This window comes from Peromyscus leucopus, chromosome 11, assembly GCF_004664715.2.
Source record: "Peromyscus leucopus breed LL Stock chromosome 11, UCI_PerLeu_2.1, whole genome shotgun sequence".
Taxonomy (NCBI): Eukaryota; Metazoa; Chordata; class Mammalia; order Rodentia; family Cricetidae; genus Peromyscus; species Peromyscus leucopus.
In genome coordinates this window covers 2,064,902-2,086,193 of record NC_051072.1, presented here as the reverse complement: position 1 = coordinate 2,086,193, position 21,292 = coordinate 2,064,902, and the positions used below count along the sequence as shown (strand labels likewise).

The window sequence follows — 21,292 nt, the reverse complement described above, 5'->3', positions numbered from 1 at the left end:
CTCCTTCAAATTCCTTTCCTGCATTTGTATCCTTCGATTTTGTTTTGCGATCCACTGAGTTTTACCATGGCTGCCTGTGTGAGCATGGATCATTTAGAATTCCCAAATAGCTGAACCAAGAGAAAATAGACAAGGAGCTAGACAGAGGCTGGGCCAATGGGTAGATGGCGCTATTGAAAGGATAGTCTCATGAGATCACAGCAACTGAGAGCCCCTCTAATGGCATTTGCAAGCCCAAGACCCTGGGAGGCTGGTGTGCCTCAATCCAAGTCCAAAAGCTTCCCAAATATGTAAGCAGATGATGTCATTCTCAGCCAAAGGTCAAAGAACTGGAGGCCAGGGGGGTATGGTGAGCCTTCTGTAGTCTGGAGACTAGAGAACTGGAGTTCTGATGTACTGGCCAGAAGAATGAGAGAGGGAGAGAAAAAAATCCGTTCTCTGTCTTTTCATTCTCTCTCTTCTCTGGGATCTCAGCTGATTGGATGATGTCTTTCCCCCAATTAAGTGTCTTTGACCAATTCATACACCTATTTCTTCTGGAAACAGCCAGAAAAGTCTGTACCAGCCCCCTGGATATTCCTCAGTCCTATCAATTGGAGACCTAAAGTTCAACATCACAATTAAGTGTGAGGAAAAGAGGATCTTGTATCAACAAGCTTTGAATACAATTACAGGCAGTTAGATCCAGAAAATACTGCCATGGAGAACATGCTTTGGGAGATGACAGGAATCTAGCACAATTTCCCAGTCCTTGTTTTCAGAGGACTGTAGTGGGTAGCCATTCCAGCTTGGATCTGGAAGTTCCAACCCCCATTGAGACTCTGGCAACTGTCAAGCCTATGAGGCGGGCCCAGGGGAGGCACCTGGAGACCCAAGAGCTGGATGGGCCAGTGCTCGCTCTGTTCCGGGACCCTAGACGGTGGAGGTTGATCAAGCAGAGCTCCAAAGGACACCACTGGACTTCGATACACCTTCCCCCAGACCCCACAACCTACTTTTCCCTTTTTTGTAAGTTACCCACTAAATAAATCTTCCTTTTAACTACATGGAGTGGCCATAATAATTTCACCAATAGTAAAGACTTTAGGAGAGGAAGCCAGCGAACTAGAAGGGTGTTAATGGTTAAGGAAACAAGGGTAGGTGTCATGGGAGGACTTGGAGGGGGCGGCTAGTTGTAACCTGACCCAAACCAATTAAAGTGGCTGAAGATTAGCTGTTCTTCTGTATCCTAAATGCTACATTCTCATGAAAGCAAGTCTCAGTGAAAATTTGGTGCTTATCTAGATGGTCACTATACAAATGTTTATTAAGAAACAAAAGACAGAGAACCCACTTGGATCTATAAAATGGGTGAAGTTTAGTTTGGGGTGCTTTCCTGTCCTCTATGAGAGGCAGGCTCTGACTTTATGGTCACCTCGTATAAGCAGAAAACTCAGGGGCTGGTGGTTAAATCTGAGATACAGGAGGACACAGACTTAAGTCTCTGAGGCTTCATGGACTTGTTTAAGGGTGGGGTGTCCTAAAACATATTTGCCCATACACAGGGATTTCTTGAATACCTTTAATTTTAATAGAAATTAGAAACTATTTCTAACATTCCCCATGTTAAAGTTTTAGAGGCCTCCATTCTAACCAGTGGACATGCATCCCTGATACTGGGTGTGTGGATGAGAGTGGGACAGTGGGGAGGTTGACACTCAGGTTACAGATGCACTGTGGAGGTTGATACTCAGGTTACAGATGCACTGTGGAGTTTGACACTCAGGTTACAGATGCACTGTGGAGGTTGATACTCAGGTTACAGATGCACTATGGGGGTTGATACTCAGGTTACAGATGCACTGTGGAGGTTGACACTCAGGTTACAGATGCACTGTGGAGGCTGATACTCAGGTTACAGATGCACTGTGGAGGTTGATACTCAGGTTACAGATGCACTGTGGAGGTTGATACTCAGGTTACAGATGCACTGTGGAGGTTGATACTTAGGTTACAGATGCACTGTGGAGGTTGACACTCAGGTTACAGATGCACTGTGGAGGTTGATACTCAGGTTACAGATGCACTGTGGAGGTTGATACTCAAATAACAGATGCACTTGTCTTATGGCATACTGGCTACTATCTAGGACTGAAGCAGATCACCACTGGTTCTTCACTTATTAATTAAAAAACGTCTTTTTGTGTATTTGTGTGTGTGGTGTGAATGCATATATGTATTGTATGTATGCATGCTCATATGTATATGGATACACAAGGGGGATACATCTGTGGAAGCCTTAGTTTGATGCCGTGAATCTTCCCTGGCCACTCTTCTGCCTTATTCCTTTGAGGCAAGGTCCTTTAATCAAACCTAGAGCTCACTTGATGGTTAGTTCCACCATCCAGATTGCTCCAGGAATCTCCTGCTTCTGCCTTCTGAGGCTGGAATCATAGGTGAGCCACCACGCCTATCTGGCATTTGTGTGCTTTCTTGGGATTTGACCTCTGGTATTCCTGCTTGAGAACAAATGCTTTGACAGCTGAGTCATCTCCCCAACCCTCCAGTGTTTTTCATTAGGGCAACTGACACTTCTAAAATTATAATTTAAATGAACCGGCACACATACAATGTCCTATTCTCTGTGATAAAAGATATTTAAGAGCATTCCAGACAGTGTAATAAAAGGTGGTTGGGCAGGGGCAGACCTGTTGATAAAGTACCTGGAAGGTCAGACTGCATATATTGGATTTGCAAGACAACAGATCTGTAATAGTTATTGTCCACCTCCAAAAGTGTAGGCTAAATAAATAAATAAATAAATAAATAAATAAATAAATAAATAAAAATAAACCCTCAGGGTTTTGCTTCTGCAGGCTTTTTGAGACTGCCCACTGCCCAGCAAAGCCACAGTGATTTTTTTTGGGTGGCAGCCACCGCCTCATGGCAGGGGGTATTGACTTTCAAAGGTGATGGTGGTGCCTTCATTTGTGCCTTTCCTCTGAAAAGAAGTTATTTTCTCTTACAGCTGTGCATCGTATTTATAATAGCTTATTGATCAAAGCCAGGTCCACGTTCAAAGCAGGAAGAAGCTGGGTGCCTCTTCCTCATGAGTTGGCTTTGCCTCAGAGGTACTGCTTTTGCATTCCTGGCTTTTCTCCCTGTGACAGAGTGCCTGGGAGTTTTATGTCAACTTGATACAAGCTGGAGTCATTTGGGAATAGGAAACTCAGTTGAGAAAATGCCCCTAACAGATTGGTCTGTGGTCCTACATGGTATCAGAAAGCAGGCTGAGCAAGGGTGGGAGCCAGGCAGCAAGCAGCCTTCTCCCACGGCCTCGGCTTTAATCCCTGCCTCCAAGCTCCTGCTCTTTTGGAGTTCCTGCCCTAACTCCCCTCAGTGATGGTTTGTAATGTGGAACTGTAAACTAAAAAAGTCTTTCCTCCACAAGTTGCTTTAGGTCATGGTGCTTTACCTAATAATAGAAATAGAAACCCTAGCAAAATTGGTACCAGGAGTAGGGTAAGTCTGTGACAGACGTGACCATACTGTTTTGGAGATGATTGGGGGATGACTTTAGAACTTTGGGCTGGGAAAGCCACTGAGTATTCAGACCTCTGTGAGCTGTTATGGAAACTAAAAAGATACATCAGATAGCAGTGCAGACAATGGAAGCTTAGGTTGTGAAATTTCAGAGGGAAGTTTGTGAGTCCCTTAAAGACTCACTGGGGCTGTTCATAGTTTGAATTAAGGATCTGTGATTCTGGTCATCTGGGACTGAAGAATTGGCTGTGATTAAGAAGATTCAGCAAAACCTTTGCTCTACTGGAACAACTGATGTTGGTTAGTTGGAGCTGAGAAACTAGTGGTGATTAAGAAGAGAGTAGGATCATTCAGGGCTGTATATCTGGGAGTATTTCCTGAGGGTCAGCACACAGAACCTGTGTTGCAGATGGTACCGAAGCTGTATCTCATGCTGGCAGCCAAACTTGGTAGTGTACGTGTAGATGTAACCTACTGTCTTATTAAATAAGAAACACAGAACCAATGTAAAAGAGAAAGTCAAGAGGTCAGAGCTCAGAGCTAAAACCTTACCCTTGCTCCTACCTCTCCCAAAGAGAGCTACTTCCTGTGTGTTTGTCTTTAATATAGTATTTCTGTTCTGCCTTCTCATTGGTTGTAAACCCAAACACATGACTGCCTCATCACTGCCTGTAAGTATAGCCCTCCAGGTCGTAAAGGCGTGTGTCTCCAATGCTGGCTGTATCCCTGAATACACAGAGACTTACCTAGCTTTGCCTACCAAGTGCTGGGATTAAAGGCGTGTGCCACCACCGCCACACTCTTGCTATGGCTCTAATAGCTCTGACCCCTGGGCAACTTTATTTATTAACATACAATTAAAATCACATTTCAGTACAAATAAAATACAACCATATTTCCCCTTTTCAATTTTAATAAAAAGAAAAAAGCAAAAGGTTATAACTAACAAAAGAAAAACTATATACAAAAGTATAATAACTATATACAATATATACAAGTAATAAATACCTAAACAATGTCTAGTCCATTTGTATTTGACAAATCAGAGAAAATAATTCCATTATCTATCCTATTTTGGTAAGTCCAAAATGTATCTAATTCACTTTCTATCCTAATTAATCTTCAACTATAACTAACTAATCTTCAACTCCCTCAGAGACCCAAGAAGGAAATAATATTAGCTAACAAAAATAAAAACAGGAAGTGCATGCAAGCAACTTCCAAAAAATTTGTGAGTTGACAGAAACAGCCAGCTGCCTGACAGTCACCTGAGGTTTCTCCGCAGTGTTGGGGCATCATCTTCAGCCTATAGGCTTAGTGTATCTGACAGACTCATTTGTGAAGTAGGATGTACACAAGGTCAACAGTTCAACCTCACATTGGGTGAGAGCAGTCCATGTACCAGAAACACCTGAATTCCACTAGTGTCATGTCATGATTCAGGATTTTAAATTCTGGAAATTGTTGACGGTTTTTTAATTCAGCTGTCCATTCTTCTTGGCTGTGTATATATGGCTTCATCTCAGCATCCCTTCTTCTCCACATCCCTCTATTAAATGCCAGTCTACTATTGAGAGGTGTGAGCTTTCAGCTGCTGTTCCATTGCACAACAGAAGCCATCTGCCGACTGCCTGTTCAGCTGCCTTTGAAGAAAAGGGCACTGTACCTTTTCCAGATTGTGAAGGCCTCTTCAGGGATGGGGCCATATTGTCCTGGCCTCAGAAGATGTCTTTTGATAAAGCCATAACCACACTTGTTTTCATGTATCTTTGTTTCGTGTTCTGTCTGTCCATTTTGTCCTGTTGATTCGAGGATACTTTGTTGTCCAGTGGCTAACTTTTGCCACAATGAAAGTTAACTCCATATGCAGTTTCTTCAATGCCCATATTTTCTCTGAAGTAGATTGGTACTGCCAGGAGCCGACATGTCTCAAAAAAGAAAAATTTCTAAGTTATTAAAACATTTTAAATGCCATATTCTGTAGATCTCTGAAGGGTCTGAAGATGACCTGTCTATCTAAAATATATCTGCTCAATTTTTAAAACATATCTAATATGACTACAAGTTCTATTGTAATGTCTAACTACTAACTTTCATTTCTTTATATCCTAATAGTTGGTAATAATAACATTCAAGGATCAGAAAATTGCATTACATTGTTAAATGAATGGTATAAGTACAATTAGAAATATACATATAGCATTTTCTAACAATATCAATTTCAAATTTGTATACAATATAAAACAATCCAATCCAATGTAAAGTATTTAAAACTAGTAATTGTCTTTTTCTTTTCTTTTTTTTTAAACAAGAACCTTAAATCTAATCTCCTTTGCTTAGCCTTTTTCCTAACCCTTGATAACAACTTGTAACCAACTCCTCTAATCAATGAAAATCATCCAGACCCAAAACTCATTAAAAAGACCAAAAAACCACCCGCCCCACACCACCTCTTTGGGAATGTGGGCGTCGTATTCTTAAAATTGCTTCCTGCTGGGTATGGGCTAAGTTATCCTTATCCTGAAAGAAAAATTTTAGGTTAATTGTCAAATTCTAGGAAAGGTAACTATATCCTTCATTATCCAATCTGTGTATAATGCCAAAGTTCAGGGTTTATCTCAAGTCCTTATTCAAGTAGTCTTTGAGACGGGATCATCTCAGCTAGTCATCTCAAAATTGCTCTGAGCACCTTGTAGTTCAAAGCTGATCTGTAGATGATGTTTGTCAGCTTAATGATATTATTATTGTCCACGTGGAATTGTTGTTGTTGTGGGGCCCCATCTTCTTCCTGGAGACTTCAGTTGATGTTAGGCCTGGCCGTGATTTCCTGCAGAAAACTGATAAGAGACTCGAACACAAAGACATATATATGTAACTAATTGAAGCCTTTTTTCTAGTATTAGTTAGTACTCTATATGACCATTCATATCTTAACAAAGTTTAAAATGTGTATATATCTATATATATTAATCTTGTAAATTTTGATATAAAATTCATACTTTAAGAAAAGTTTAAAGAATCAGAATAGAATCAAAGAGTTGAGATTAGTAATAGAATAGTCCCTTAATTAATTTGGCTTTTGTCCTGTCCCATAGCAGAAGATGGCTCTTTTATTCTGGCATGATAGAGGGAGTTTGCATTTTCCTTTTAACAACATGCTTGAGTTTAAAGAAGGAGAGAGCCATTCTCCAATTCCAAAGTCAGCTTTAAATTTTACTTGAACTGGGACTATTAGAAGACCAATAGTGTTAAATCTTTAGAGAAAAGCAGAAACAAACATTTAGGAAGACAAAAATTTTTTTAGATAATATATACCCATACGCCATTTCACTCTGTTTTCTGAGATAGATGATTTGTCCCTTTTCTTCAGTTGTCTCATTTGTCCAGTGTTCTTCAGATTCCTTAACCTTCATTCTCCTAAAAGACAAAAACAAAAACCTTTCCCCAAGACTAATTTTGGGGATGTTCCTTTTTGGCAAGTTATTATCTGATTAAACCAAAGGCATTTGTTACTGGTACAAGTTAGTTTAAATTGGATGTTCATGCTGGTTGATGAACTATCACCTCCTCTAATTAAGAGCTCTCTCTTGTTCAAATCAAACCTTTATCAATTTTGATGGTACCCACAGCTTATCTTCTCCTGTAGAAACAAAAGCAAAACCTCGTCCCAATGTAACACATACCCTGGTTTCCATTCTGAGGTCAGCACATCCTTAAAGTATATAGGCTGATTTAATTCTGTAGTTTTTTCTATTATCCAATGTCTCTCTGCAGGCATTAAGAAAATTCAAAGTTAATAGAGCATTATGCAGTCTATTTCTGGGGTTTTTTGTTACACCTTTCTGTTTATTTAGCATATCCTTTAGAGTTCTGTTTGATCTTTCTATAACTGCTTGACCTGTAGGATTATGTGGTATACCTGTAATATGCTTTATATTATAATAAGCAAAAAACTGTTTCATTTTAACAGAGACATATGATGGAGCATTGTCAGTTTTGATTTGTGCAGGTATACCCATGATGGCCATAACTTCTAGCAAATGAGTGATTACAGAATCAGCTTTTTCAGAACTCAAAGCAGTTGCCCATTGAAATCCTGAATAAGTATCGATGGTGTGGTGTACATATTTCAATTTTCCAAATTCTGCAAAGTGAAACACATCCATCTGCCAGATTTCATTCCTCTGAGTACCCTTTGTGTTACATCCTGCTGGTAATGGCATTTGATTGTAGAAGGAACACGTAGGACATTTCTTTACTATTTCTTTGGCTTGTTGCCAGGTTATGGAAAAATCCTTTTTTAAACCTTTACTATTGACATGATGTTTTTTATGAAATTCTGAGGTCTCCAGCACATTTCCTATCAATAATTTATCAATCTCATCATTGCCTTGTGCTAGAGGGCCTGGTAGACCAGTATGGGATCGAATGTGAGTTATATATAAAGGTTGACTCCTTTTCTTGATTGTATCTTGTAATTGAATAAATAGTGAAGTTAATTCTGAAGCATCAGGGATAAATTCTGCAGTCTCAATATGTAATACCACTCTTTCAGCATACTGAGAGTCAGTTACTATGTTGAGAGGTTCTGAAAAATCCATTAATACCAACAGAATAGCATACAATTCTGATTTTTGAACTGAATTATAAGGACTTTGAACCACTTTCCTTAAATTTTCTGATTTGTAACCTGCCTTTCCTTGTTTCTTGGCATCTGTATAAAATGTACGAACTCCAGATATGGGTTTTTCCGTACAATTTGAGGCAAGATCCAATCAGCTCTCTTTATAAGATCAATTCTATTGCTTTTGGGATATTTGCTGTTAATTTCTCCCAAAAAATTACTGCAAGCTCTTTGCCAAGGTTCACTTTCTGTCCATAATTTTTCAATGTCCTCCTTAGTTAAAGGTATGACAATTTCTGCTGGGTCTATTCCTGCTAATTGACGAAGTCTCAATTTTCCTTTCAAATCAAGTCAGAGATTTTTTCCACATAAGTTTTTAATTTTTTATTTGGTTTATTTGGTAAAAATATCCATTCCAATATAATATCTTCCCTCTGCATTAATATTCCAGTAGGAGAATGCCTAGAAGGTAAAATAACCAAAATGCAATCCAGCTTTGGATCAATACGATCCACGTGCCCTTCATGTACTTTCTTTTCTACCAAGGCCAATTCTTTCTCAGCTTCAGGTGATAATTCTCTTGGACTATTTAAGTCCTTGTCACCTTCTAAGGTTTTGAACAAATTATTCAGTTCATCATTTTTTACCCCAACAATAGTTCATAGATGAGAAATATCTCCAAATAATCTTTGAAAGTCATTAAGAGTCTGTAGTCTATCTCTCCTAATTTGCACCTTTTGGGGTCTAATTTTTTGTAGCTCTATTTTATATCCTAAATAATTAATAGAATCTCCTCTTTGTATCTTTTCAGGAGCAATTTGTAATCCCCAGCAAGGCAAAATTTTCTTTACTTCTTCAAACATTCTTTCTAAAGTATCTGCATTTGAGTCAGCTAGTAAAATATCATCCATATAATGATAAATTATAGATTTAGGAATTTTTTACGTATCACTTCCAATGGCTGTTGTACAAAATATTGGCACAGAGTTGGGCTATTCAACATTCCCTGTGGGAGGACCCTCCATTGAAATCTTTTAACCGGTTGAGAATTATTATAAGTAGGCACTGTGAAAGCAAATCTTTCTCTGTCTTTTTCTTGTAAGGGTATTGAAAAGAAACAGTCTTTTAAATCAATAACTATGAGAGGCCATCCTTTTGGTAACAGAGTAGGCAAAGGAATTCCAGATTGTAGAGAGCCCATTGGCTGAATTACTTTGTTAATTGCTCTAAGGTCTGTTACCATTCTCCATTTACCAGATTTCTTTTTAATAACAAATACAGGAGAATTCCAAGGGCTGGTTGATTCTTCAATATGCTGAGCATTTAACTGTTCTTCTACCAGCTCTTCTAAAGCCTGGAGTTTCTCTGTTGTTAAAGGCCATTGCTGGACCCATACAGGCTTGTCTGTTAACCATTTTAAAGGTAGAGCTGTTGGTGTCTTTGGAAGATCATCAGTTGTTGTGCCCTGTTCTTGTATAATATGGATGGCTGGTGACCACTCAGAATAATGCCTTCTAATATTTCTGTCAGAAACATGTGCTAGTTTATGATTTGTTTCTGAGATTGGAGGGATGTTAATCTGAGTATTCCATTGTTGCAACAAGTCTCGACCCCACAGGTTCATAGCTATGTTAGCCACATATGGTTTTAATTTTCCTCTCTGTCCTTCTGGACCTATACATTCCAGCCATCTTGCACTCTGTTTCACTTGAGATAATGTTCCAATTCCTAACAGTTGAACATTTACCTCCTGAAGAGGCCAAGTTGGATGCCAAAATTCTGGTGCAATTATGGTAACGTCTGCACCTGTGTCTACCAGACCAGACAACAAAACACCATTTATTTTTATCGTTAATTTTGGTCTTTGTTCATTAATAGAAGTTTGCCAAAAATTTTTCTTTATGTTTTCTCCTGAATTTTCTATTCTCTCTGTTTCATCATCCTGACCAGCATGATTTATTCCAATAGGCATTTGGTTATTTAATTGCTCTGAGCAGGGGTTTCCTCTATGGCTGCAGGAAAGGTTTGAACTGGATTTGCTATGGGGGCCTGCATGAGGCCCCTCTGGGAGTTTCCCGAAGACTGAGGCAAAGGATTACCCTGTCTGTCCTTTGTTGATCTACATTCGTTGGTCCAGTGTTTTTCCTTACCACACCTTCTGCATACTCCAGAATGAAGGGGCATTCTGTTGCCATTGTTCCTTGAAGAAACATTGTTTCTAGGAATGACCTGTTTACAGTCCCTTTTCATATGTCCTTGCTTTCCACATCCAAAACATCTAACATTCCTCAAACCTTTTGAAATTGCTTCTCCTACCCACATATCATCATGCTCATGAGCCTCAACATTAACTGTGTCTCTAATCCAATCTTCCAAAGGTGCAGATCTTGCCTTTAATGGCCTGATTATTCTTTTGCATGCTGCATTCGCATTCTCAAAGGCCAAAGATTTAATTATTGCCTTACTAGCTTCTGAATCCGAGACCATTCTCTTTACTGCTGAAGCCAATCTTTGTAAAAAATCTGTGAAAGATTCTTTTGGGACTTGCATAACCTTTGTAAATGACTCATTTTTCCCCCTGGTTCCTCAACTCTGTCCCATGCATTCAAAGCTGCTGTTCGACATAAAATTAGGGTTTGGACATCATATAAACATTGTGTTTGTACTGAAGCATATTGGCCTTCTCCAATAAGCTGATCCTGGCAAACTTGTATTCCTTTATCCCTCCATTGTTTTTCTGTTTTTAGCTTCATCCTTGAACCAAGTTAGCCACTGTAACCTCTGGCTGGTTTCCAGAACAGCTTGTGCCAGCTCCCGCCAGTCCTGTGGTACAATCCTATTATATGTTGACCAAGAGTTTAACATTTGCTTTACATGTGGGAAATGCATGCCATAAGATACTATTGCCTCCTTAAACCTTCGTAAATCCAACATTTCAATTGGAGCCCAAATATTTTGTGTAGTCATTTGATCAGGCATCTGCTGTATGGTTACAGGATAAATTAAGGGTGACTGTGTGAAAACAGGCTTTCTTTCTGTAACCTTATGATCCAAACTTGAAACAACTTCACTGTTAATTTCTTCTGTCTGAATTTTTACAGATTTAACAAGTTTTTCTAAAGCTGTCATCCTGGCACTTAAATTGACTATCTTTTTAAATAGTAAAATGAGGATAAGCATAGTAATAAACTGCATAATTCGATCAATATTAATTTTCTCATATAGTTGTTCCATTGTCAGACGGCCTAAAATTTCAAACAAAACCCATTCTTCCAATGTACACATAAAACCCATTTTTTTTTAAATTTGGAAAAAATTTCTCTTTTAAATAGTTTCCTTTATAATATCTGATATGTTATGACTTACCAAATCTGCGTAGAACAGTAGAAATCCGAGGGAATTTCAAAACAGCCATCCAGTGTCTGAGGTGTGAATCAGAGAGAGAGAGAGAGAGAGAGAGAGAGAGAGAGAGAGAGAGAGAGAGAGAGAAAGCATGCAAGAAAGCGTAGCTGGCTAAAGCTTAAATCCAGCCACGTGTTCCCTCTTGAGCCAAGTCAAGGCTTGGCTCTGGCTTCCTTAAGCTCCGACCACGTGTGTTGGCTTTACAGGCGGGGCCCTGTTCGGCAGGGCAGGCCTGAGTTGTTTGTAGCACTGGCTTTAAGCAAGTAGCTCATGGTTAGTCTGGCCTGAGGCCAAGCAGACCTGGGCCCGGGCTAGGGAGCCAACCGCCAAGTTGCGGAAAACTGGACCTGCCGCCAAGCCAAGTGGTTTTTAATGGATTCTTGTCACGTTGGGCACCAAATGTAGATGTAACCAACTGTCTTATTAAATAAGAAACACAGAACCAATGTAAAAGAGAAAGCCAAGAGGTCAGAGCTCAGAGCTAAAACCTTACCCTTCCTCCTGCAGTGCTCCTACCTCTCCCAAAGAGAGCTACTTCCTGTGTGTCTGTCTTTAATATAGTCTTTCTGTTCTGCCTTCTCATTGGTTGTAAACCCAAACACATGACTGCCTCGTCACTCCCTGTAAGTACAGCCCTCCAGGTCTTAAAGGCATATGTTTCCAATGCTGGCTGTATCCCTGAACACACAGAGACTTACCTAGCTCTGCCTACCAAGTGCTGGGATTAAAGGCGTGTGCCACCACCTCCACGCTCTTGCTATGGCTCTAATAGCTCTGACCCCCGGGCAACTTTATTTATTAACATACAATCAAAATCACATTTTAGTACAAATAAAATACCACCATATGTACGAGTTACCCATGAGGGACTGGCTTTGAAGGCATGAAGGGATTGTGGAGATCAACTGATATTTGGCATCACGAGAGACCAGGAGAAGACATTGGTGTAGGGGTGACTTCAGGTGAAGTTGAAGTTCCAGGATTAAAGGGGCCATGGAGAGAGGTTGAAGCCTGGTACCACACAGCAGGGTTAGAGTCTCTGAAGAGTCTAGGAGAGGCTGTTGCTGAAAGCACATCCCAGTTGCAGTGGAGACCCAAACAGTTTGAGATGTCAGTACCGTGGTATGACTACCAAGGACAGCAGCAGCCATGAAGGGGAATTGGTCTGAGCCTGTGAGACAAGCTGCATTTGCTGTGGATGGTAGACCCTAGTGAAGTGGAGCTGAGCAGGCTCTCTGGAAACCAGAAAACCATGAGTCTTAGAAGTCTGACATGGTGCCAGCCATGGCTCTTCACCAGGAAGCATGCTAGCCATTGTCTGGTTTCTATGTATGACAAGTATGTGTGGGCCACCTTTTGGCATTCAGGAAGCTTGAAAATAATCTCATAGAACTCACTTCGAGTTTGCATCTTGTCTAGAAATGTACTAGTAGAATAGCATAAAGAGATAGACTGGTTTTGCCTGGTGCCTGAAGACTGATGGTACAGAGTGAGGCATTTGTAGTATTTGATAATGGGGCCTTTGGATTGCCTTAGCATCTCTAGACAACTAGATTGGAATTGAGCACATTGCCTTACTTTGCCATAACTACCATAACAAATTACCACACACTGGGCACTGAAACAACAGTAATTTATTTCCTCAGTCCTGAAGGTTGGAAGTACAAAGTGTTGGCAGAAGTGATTTTTTTTTCCTGAGACCTCTCTCCTTAGTTTCTCCATGTGTTCTCACATGGACTTCTCATCTGCCCCTTCCTGATGTGTTCTGTTGTGGGTTCACACAGCTTCTGATAAAGACACCATTACTTGGAGTATGGAGCATGATCAAGAGTCCATTTTAATTTAATTAATTAAAAAAGACTTTATCTCTATAAAAGGCTAACTTCAGAGACACTGGAGTCAGGATCTCAACATAAGGATGCTCGCACACGGCACAGAGAGCCAACAGTTCACCATCCTCCAGTCTTCCTTGACACCTCAAGGCCACATTCAACACAGGATATCAGCAGTTTTTCTCATACCCAGCTGACCTCAGTCTTGTGAGCAGCTTTTAAAAGATTCCAGAGACCGTCCAGAGTTTTATTTAGTGGATACACCTTGGGAACCTGTGTGGTAGTATTCTAATTGTATTGAAATGTGATTTTGATTGTATGTTAATAAATAAAGTTGCCTTGGGGTCAGAGCTATTAGAGCCATAGAAAGAGCATGGCGGTGGTGGCACACGCCTTGAATCCCATAGATCTCTGTGTGTTCAGGGATACAGCCAGCATTGGAGTCATACGCCTTTAAGACCTAGAGGGCTGTACATACAGACAGTGACGAGGCAGTCACGTGTTTGGTTTTACAACCAATGAGAAGGCAGAATGACTTTGAAACAACTGACACACAAAGAAATAGCTCTCTTTCGGGAAGCTGGACACAGCAGGAGAAGGGTAGATTTAGCTCTGAGCTCTGACCTCTTGGCTTTCTCTTTTACATTGTTTCTGTGTTTCTTATTTAATAAGACAGTTGGTTACATCAACAAACCTGTGTTGACTACATAGAATACAGCAGCCCTTAGTCTAGCTGCCCAAATAAAAATATTTGTTTCCCTCTTGTTTCAGAGGGGAAGGTTGGGAGATGAAGGAGCCCTTATTATATGTACATATAATATTATTGTGTGTACCTGTATGCTTATGTGGAGGTGTGCACATGTGTGTGGATGCATGGGCACGTCTGTGCGTGTTCATGGAGCTAGTGGCCAACACTGAGAATCTTTCTTGAGTCTTCATTTATGTTTTGAGATAGGATTTCTCGATGAACCTGGAGCTCAGCTAGCCTGACTGGCTGGCAAGTCATGCCCACCCCTTGCTCAGGATTCCTCCTGACGCTGCCTCCCTGGTGCGTGGATTAGAGACCCACTGACCTGTACCTGGTTTTGTTACATGAATGCTGGTGATCCACACCAGTTCTCCATGCTTGCATGCCAAGCATTGTACCGACTGAGGGAGCTCCTCTGCCCCATATGTATATGTTACTTTCAAAATGAACAGTTATTAATTTAAAACTAAAAAGAATTTTTCATGTGAATGACTTGACTACTCAATTGTAAAAACTATAGTTGTATGAACATGGGTCTCCAGAAATTTATTATTTTTAATGAACACCTGGATTTTTTTCTTAAAAAAAGAACACACATAATAACATATATATATATTGGATACAGTGGGAGACAGAATCAGGGTAGTTCAAATGTCTATCACTTTTTTTGTGTGCTAGGGACATTAAAAATTCTTTCTACTAGCTGTTTTAAAATACAGACTTAATTTTTGTCAAGTGTAGCTACCTGGTTATGCCACAGAATAATACAAAGAGTACTACTATCTAGCGTCTCCTGTATCAACTGGCCATCTTCTCTGTTTCTTTGGTAACCACTGCTCTACTCTACTATGAGGTAAATCTTTTTAACTGCCACATGTTGGTAAGAACATATAGTTTGCCTCTCCATGCCTTACTTATTTCAATTCAACCTAATGTCCTCTGGTTCCACCATATTGCAGTAAATTATAGAATTTTATTCTTTTTTATGAATGAATAATAATTGTTCTCTTCTCTCTCTCTTTGTGGACACTTGACACCACATCTTGGCTGTTGTGAACAGTGCTGCAGGAGGCAGGGTACTTACTGCCCATGTTTCCAGCATACCCATTTCTTTGCTGTTGGATGTGTATCCAAGTAGTAGAATTACTGGATCATGTGGTTCTGTGATCTACTTTAACTTCCAGGTTTAGAGGAATGGCCACACTGATTTTTACAGTGGTAGGACTGACTTACACGCATCAACAGTGTAGGGAAGTTCTTTTCTCTGATTATTACTAGTGTTTATTATTTTTTTTAAATAAAAGTCATTCTAATTGGGGTGAGATGCCATCTCATTGTGTTCTGATTCACATTTCTCTGGTCATGAGTGACAGCATTTTCATGTACTCAATGGTTATCTGTTCATCTTCTTTTCAGAAATATCTATTCAGATAATTTTTTGTTTTTATTAATTTATTTGCTATTCAGTTGTTGTGTGGTCTAGATAGCAATCCCTGTGTGTTGGTAAATACATAGTTTTTGCTATTCTCTAAATTTTCTATTAATTATATTATTTACTCTGCTGTGCATTTTTTTTTGTGATTTTTGTATAATACCATCAACAAACTTTTGTTTTTGTTATCTGTGACTATAGGGCTATATTAAAACACTTTTTACTAAAACCAGTATCCTTAGTTATTTCTCTCTGTGTTTTCCTCTAGCTATTTCATTACCCATTAATCAATTGAAGGGCTTTTAGTTTTTATTTTTCCCATTTATTAGTTATTATGAACAAGTAGCTGTGGACTAGGATGTTGAGTCCTTTGGGCATATGATAAATAGTGGTGTAGCTGAGTCATATGATAGATTTATTTTTAGCTTTGTGAGAATCCTCCACACTTATACCCAGACTGGCTGTAGCTGTTTGTGAGCCCAACAGTGACTCTCCTTTCCTCATATTCTCGCTAGCATTTCTTGTTGGTTGTTTTGTTGATCTTGGCCATTATGGCTGGAATAAGATAATATCTCACAGATGTTTTTATTATTGTTACCACAATTGCTAAGGATAATTAATGATTTTGATGTGATTTTTCTTAGCTTACTTTCATTTCTTCTTTGAGAACTCGCTATTCAGATCCATGACCCATTCATAGAATGGGATTTTTTTCCTCTGTTTTTTTTTTTTTTTTTTTTGAGTTCCTTATCTATTCTGGATGTTAGTCCTCTGTCTGATGTGTGGCTGGGTACTTCCATTCTGCTGGCCTCCTCTTCACCCAGGTGATTGTTCCCTAAGCTGTGCAGAAGCTTTTCAGTTTTATGAGGTTTCACTTATCAGTTGTTGATCTGAGTTATTGAGCAAATGGAATCTTATTCAGGAAGTCCTTCCTACACCTCTACCACGTATGGTACTGCCTGTGTTTTCTTCTAGCAATTTCAGGTCTTTTTGTTGAAGCTTTTTTCAGGTTTCACATTAAGGTTTTCAGTTAATTTATAGTTGTGCAAGGTATTTTTGTGCAAAAAAAGATAAGAGTCTAATTTTATTCTTCTGTGTGTGGACATCTAGTTTTCCTAGCATCAGCTGTTGACTATGGTGTCTTTTCTCTAGGATATGTTTCAGACATCTTTGTCAAATATTAGGTAGCTGAAGTTATATGTACTCATGTTTGAGTCTATGCTTTTGGTCTACATGTCTATTTTGAGCCAATATCACACACACACACACACACACACACACACACACATAAAATCACCATGGCTCTGTAATAGCTCTTAGGATCTAGAATGATAACCCCAACCAACATCATTCTTCTTGTTTAGTGTTGTTTTGGCTATCTAGGGTCTTTTGTGGTTCCATATAAATTTTAGGATATTTTTTCTATTTCTGTGAAGAATAAGATGGGAGTTTTGGTTAAGGTTGCACTGAATCTGTAAAAAGCTTTTAACAAAATGGTAATTTTTGCAGAATTAGTCCTACTACTCAGTGAGCATGGAATTTCCTCCCACATTCTAGTGTCTGTCTCTGTCTTTTTCTTCAGAGATTTAGATTTAAAGTTTTCGCTATAAAGGTCCTTCACCTCCTTGGCTAAGTTTCCTCCCAGATATTTTATTTTCTTTGAAGATTTCGTGAATGGGAGTGTGTCCACGATCTCTTTCTCAGAGTGTTTGTTGATGGTATATAAAAATCTAATGAGGACTCTCCTTGCAGCAGCGGCCGTGAGTGCAGAGCAGCGGCCGCGAGTGCAGCGTCCGAGCTGTGGCGGCACGAGTCATGGCTGGACAAGCTTTCAGATGTTTCTCCCGCTCTTTGACAGAGTACTGGTTGAAAGGAGTGCCGCCGAAACTGTGACCAAAGGTGACATTATGCTTCTGGAAACGTCTCAAGGAAAATATTGCATGGGACAGTAGTGTCTGTGGGATCAGGAGCCAAAGGAAGGGTGGGGAGATTCAGCCAGTGTGAAAGTCGGAGACAAAGTTCTTCTCCCAGAATACGGAGGCACCAAAGTAGTCCTAGACGACAAGGATTATTTCTGATTTAGAGGTGGTGACATTCTTGGAAACCATGTGGACTGAAATCACTGTTGAAATGGTGTCACATGAAGCTGCCCATTCCTCTGACGGTCTGAACTCTTCATCATGTAAACAACTTCCATGCCTCCCTTTTATAATAAACTGATGATCCCTAAACTAATGACAGTCACTGTCTCTGGAGTTTAGTTTCACTGTACTGTTGTAAACATTTCCGAATAAAATAATGTAAATGAAAAAAAAATCTAATGATTTTGTAAGTTGATTATGTTTCTGCCACTTGTTCATGCTGTTGCTAGCTTCTAGTTTTCTGGCATAACTTTTGGGCTCCCTTTTTTTTTTCTTTCCGAGACAGGGTTTCTCTGTGTAGCTTTGCGCCTTTCCTGGGACTCACTTGGTAGCCCAGGCTGGCCTCGAACTCACAGAGATCCACCTGGCTCTGCCTCCCAGTGCTGGGATTAAAGGCGTGCGCCACCACCGCCCGGCTTTTTTTGGTTTTTGAGACAGTGTTTCTGTGTAGTTTTGGTGCCTGTCCTGGAATTCACTCTGTAGACCAGACTGGCCTCGAACTCACAGAGATCTGTCTGGCTCTGCCTCCCAGGTGCTGGGATTAAAGGCGTGTGCCACCCCCGCCTTGCCTCCAAATTCTTAATATCTGGCTAATCAACCCCAAGTGTGCTTCCAGTTGGTATTCCAGTTTGTCCTCATTTGAGTCTGACTTAGTCCCCTTAGTCCTCTTTGACTCTATTTGGCCTGTGGTATATCTGAAGATAGGCTTGGTGTGGAGCATTTACTTGTTCGCAGTTCTGACTTGACATTGTCTGTCCAGTCCCTCTTTCTTTGCTTCTGAACTCTGAGTACCTGACAGTGTATCCGTTTTTACTTTGACTTTGTACCCCAATATCTACCAAGGCCCCTGAGTTGCTCTTGGCAGGAGTAGATCTGCTACTATGATCATGTGGTAATATCTGTAGATACTTTTGGTTATTCCAGCTGGGGTTGGTGTTGTTATGGGTCCCTACTATATGGAGGTTGGGGATGCTTGTCCACATTCTCTAGTGAATAAGTCAGCCTCAACTGCAAAGTGTCAATGCACAAAATGTCAGTGATGTCACTGGAAACCTCCACTCTAGAACAGCTACAGAGTGATACAGTGAACAGTTGCAAAATCACAGACGATAACCTCCATTTTCATTGTCATGGGGACCAGATATTCTCTGCAGGCCTCAGGAGCAAAGACTTTTTCTTTATAAGGCATGGTTCATTCACATAGAATCCAAGGTTCTCAAGAAGCAGATGTATGCCCAAGTTTCTAAGTTAGCTGGTCCAGAGCCACTTGTAGTAAGACTAAAAGGCATCAGAGTCTGGCCCATGATTTCACAACCTAGGATGTTTACAAGGATCCAGAAAGATGATCATTTCTTTTCTCTTGAAGTATATTTTATGTGTCCTTGGCAACCAATGCTCTTAAACACAGTAACAGCTTCTCCAATGGGATTTAGGTCTGTGGAGCTTAAGTATATGTAACAGATTCTATGGTTTCTTCAGTGGATGCTCACCTTGTCTTTATTGCTGATAAAGTACAAATCACACCTGGTCAGGAAGAGAACCAGTAGACAAGAGTATCTTCATGATATATTCTCTGTCAGTTGTAGACATTGGCTGCATGACCATGGCAAGCACAGCTTCTGGTATTCAGTGAAAGAATTTGCCAATGCACATCATGATCCCATGAACGTGATGGTGCTCACAGGCAGAGAAAACTGTAAACATGTCCTGAAGTTGCATTTTTGGCCCCTGAAATTCTCTACTCTGTATTCCCTCAACAGATTTATATGACTATCACTTATCAAATGTGTCAAACAAACTTACTTAGGGTTACGTAGCTGAATGTGATAGTTAGGGAGATTTAGCAAGAGTAAAATGGTTTCTGAATGCACGGCACTAAAAATTAATTCAGATTCCTAATGGTCTGATGTGTTTCTGGCAGTTCTTGACTATGTTGCATCGTGTGAATTCACTGAAGCCTTGCTGCTGAACACACAACGTACACACTTTGCTCCTCCTATGCTCACACTGTGAAACACAAGCAAATGGTGGAAAAACCTCAGTTCAGATTCAAGATGGCTGTTCATTACTGATTGTTGTATTTTCACTGCACATACGTAACGGTCCACACTTGTAGGAATGTAGTAGCTTAATCATAGAAATAAAGTGTCCAAAGCTTTCCTACCATCAATTTTCACCATGTAAATAGAAAATTGGTACATATTTATACTGTGCCCATAGCCATCTTAAATGGATGCTTTTGCAACGGTCTCAACAGTCACCAAAGAAGCTTCTTTTAGCAGCAGATGGAGACCATTGCAAAAGCATCAATTAATCAAAATGCAGAGAACAACTGACCGTGGGGTGCCCAGCCCCAGTTGATATATTTACAACATCACTCCTGTACCCAAGGTTCAGGGTATGCTGAGAAAGTAGAAGCAGAAGGATCTTGAGAGCCAGAAGAGCAGGAAGTCTGCGCTGAGGTGGTACCTTTTAACTGTGACAGGGAAGCTGTATCTATGAAGTCCCAGCAACATAGCTGCCTAAACAAGACCCGGGACAATTCCAGTAACCATTGAATTCCCAGGATAGATGAGGGAATATCTCATGGGTGTCCATCCCTAGGTGAAGAATAGCAAATAATTAACACCTGCTGACAGAGAGGGAGAATTAGTCTTTTCAACAGTTTCTGAAATGGCCCTAAGCATACTTCTGTCATTCTGTACTGCATATTTATGTGAGGCAGCAGTCTCAGCATAGATGATTATGACATCAAAATATCAATCAGCTCTGAAAAATGTTAAAGATGCACTATGGGCAGTATCAAAGCCAAGATGTAATTCTCTATGAAAAAGTAAAGCATGTGCAGCTCATTAGGGTACAAATTTGCTTCCATCTTTCAAAGATTATAAAATTATATGCATATTAAAGAATGATTTTAAAATAAATCCCTTTATTATTTATTCTCAGTAAGTGTTTGCCTTGGATACCTATTTTATATAGCTCAAGCTTGTGTGAAATTTCTTTAGTGAGACGTGATCATGAATGCAAAGAACTTACGTGGCTTTGCTGCAGGCCAGAGAAGCAAAATGGCGTAGACTGTGGAGTCTGAAGGTGGTTTTTAGGACTCAAGATTTAGGCCAGCAGCAGATATAGGTACCGCCAGCGCCTTCTTACTGAATCAAAGGCTGGTGGACAGTTGGAAGTGGATGGGCATCTAGACACACTTGGCCCCACAGGTGAACTGGTACCCACTAGAGAAGCTGCAGCTCTTGGCTGTCGATCACCTGCTCCATCCACTGCTGAGGGTGACAACCAGGTGCCCTTGATGCAGATCCCTGTGTGCTCAGGATTCAGAGAAGCTGAAGGGAGGTGGGGCTCTGTCAGCCCATGAGTGAGGACTATCGATGCTCCTTTGGGTTCAGGCTGCTGTATAGTTCGTCCCACACTGCCCCTGTCAGTTAAAGGTTTTTGCTTTTAAACTGTTTGTGTGGCCCCTTAAATGTTGTTCACCTCATTCTTGCCTATCTCTGCTTGTGCAAACTAACATCGATGAGGGTTCACATGCGCTTGGGAAGCTTCCCAGGCTGGGCAGGCTGCCAACTGTGTGGG

At 40.3% G+C, this 21,292-nt stretch overlaps 1 pseudogene; it reads left to right on the top strand.

The window, feature by feature from the left end:
• Positions 1 to 17,375: 17,375 nt before the first annotated feature.
• LOC114701830 lies at positions 17,376 to 17,740 on the top strand (annotated as a pseudogene).
• The last annotated feature ends 3,552 nt before the right edge of the window (positions 17,741 to 21,292 follow it).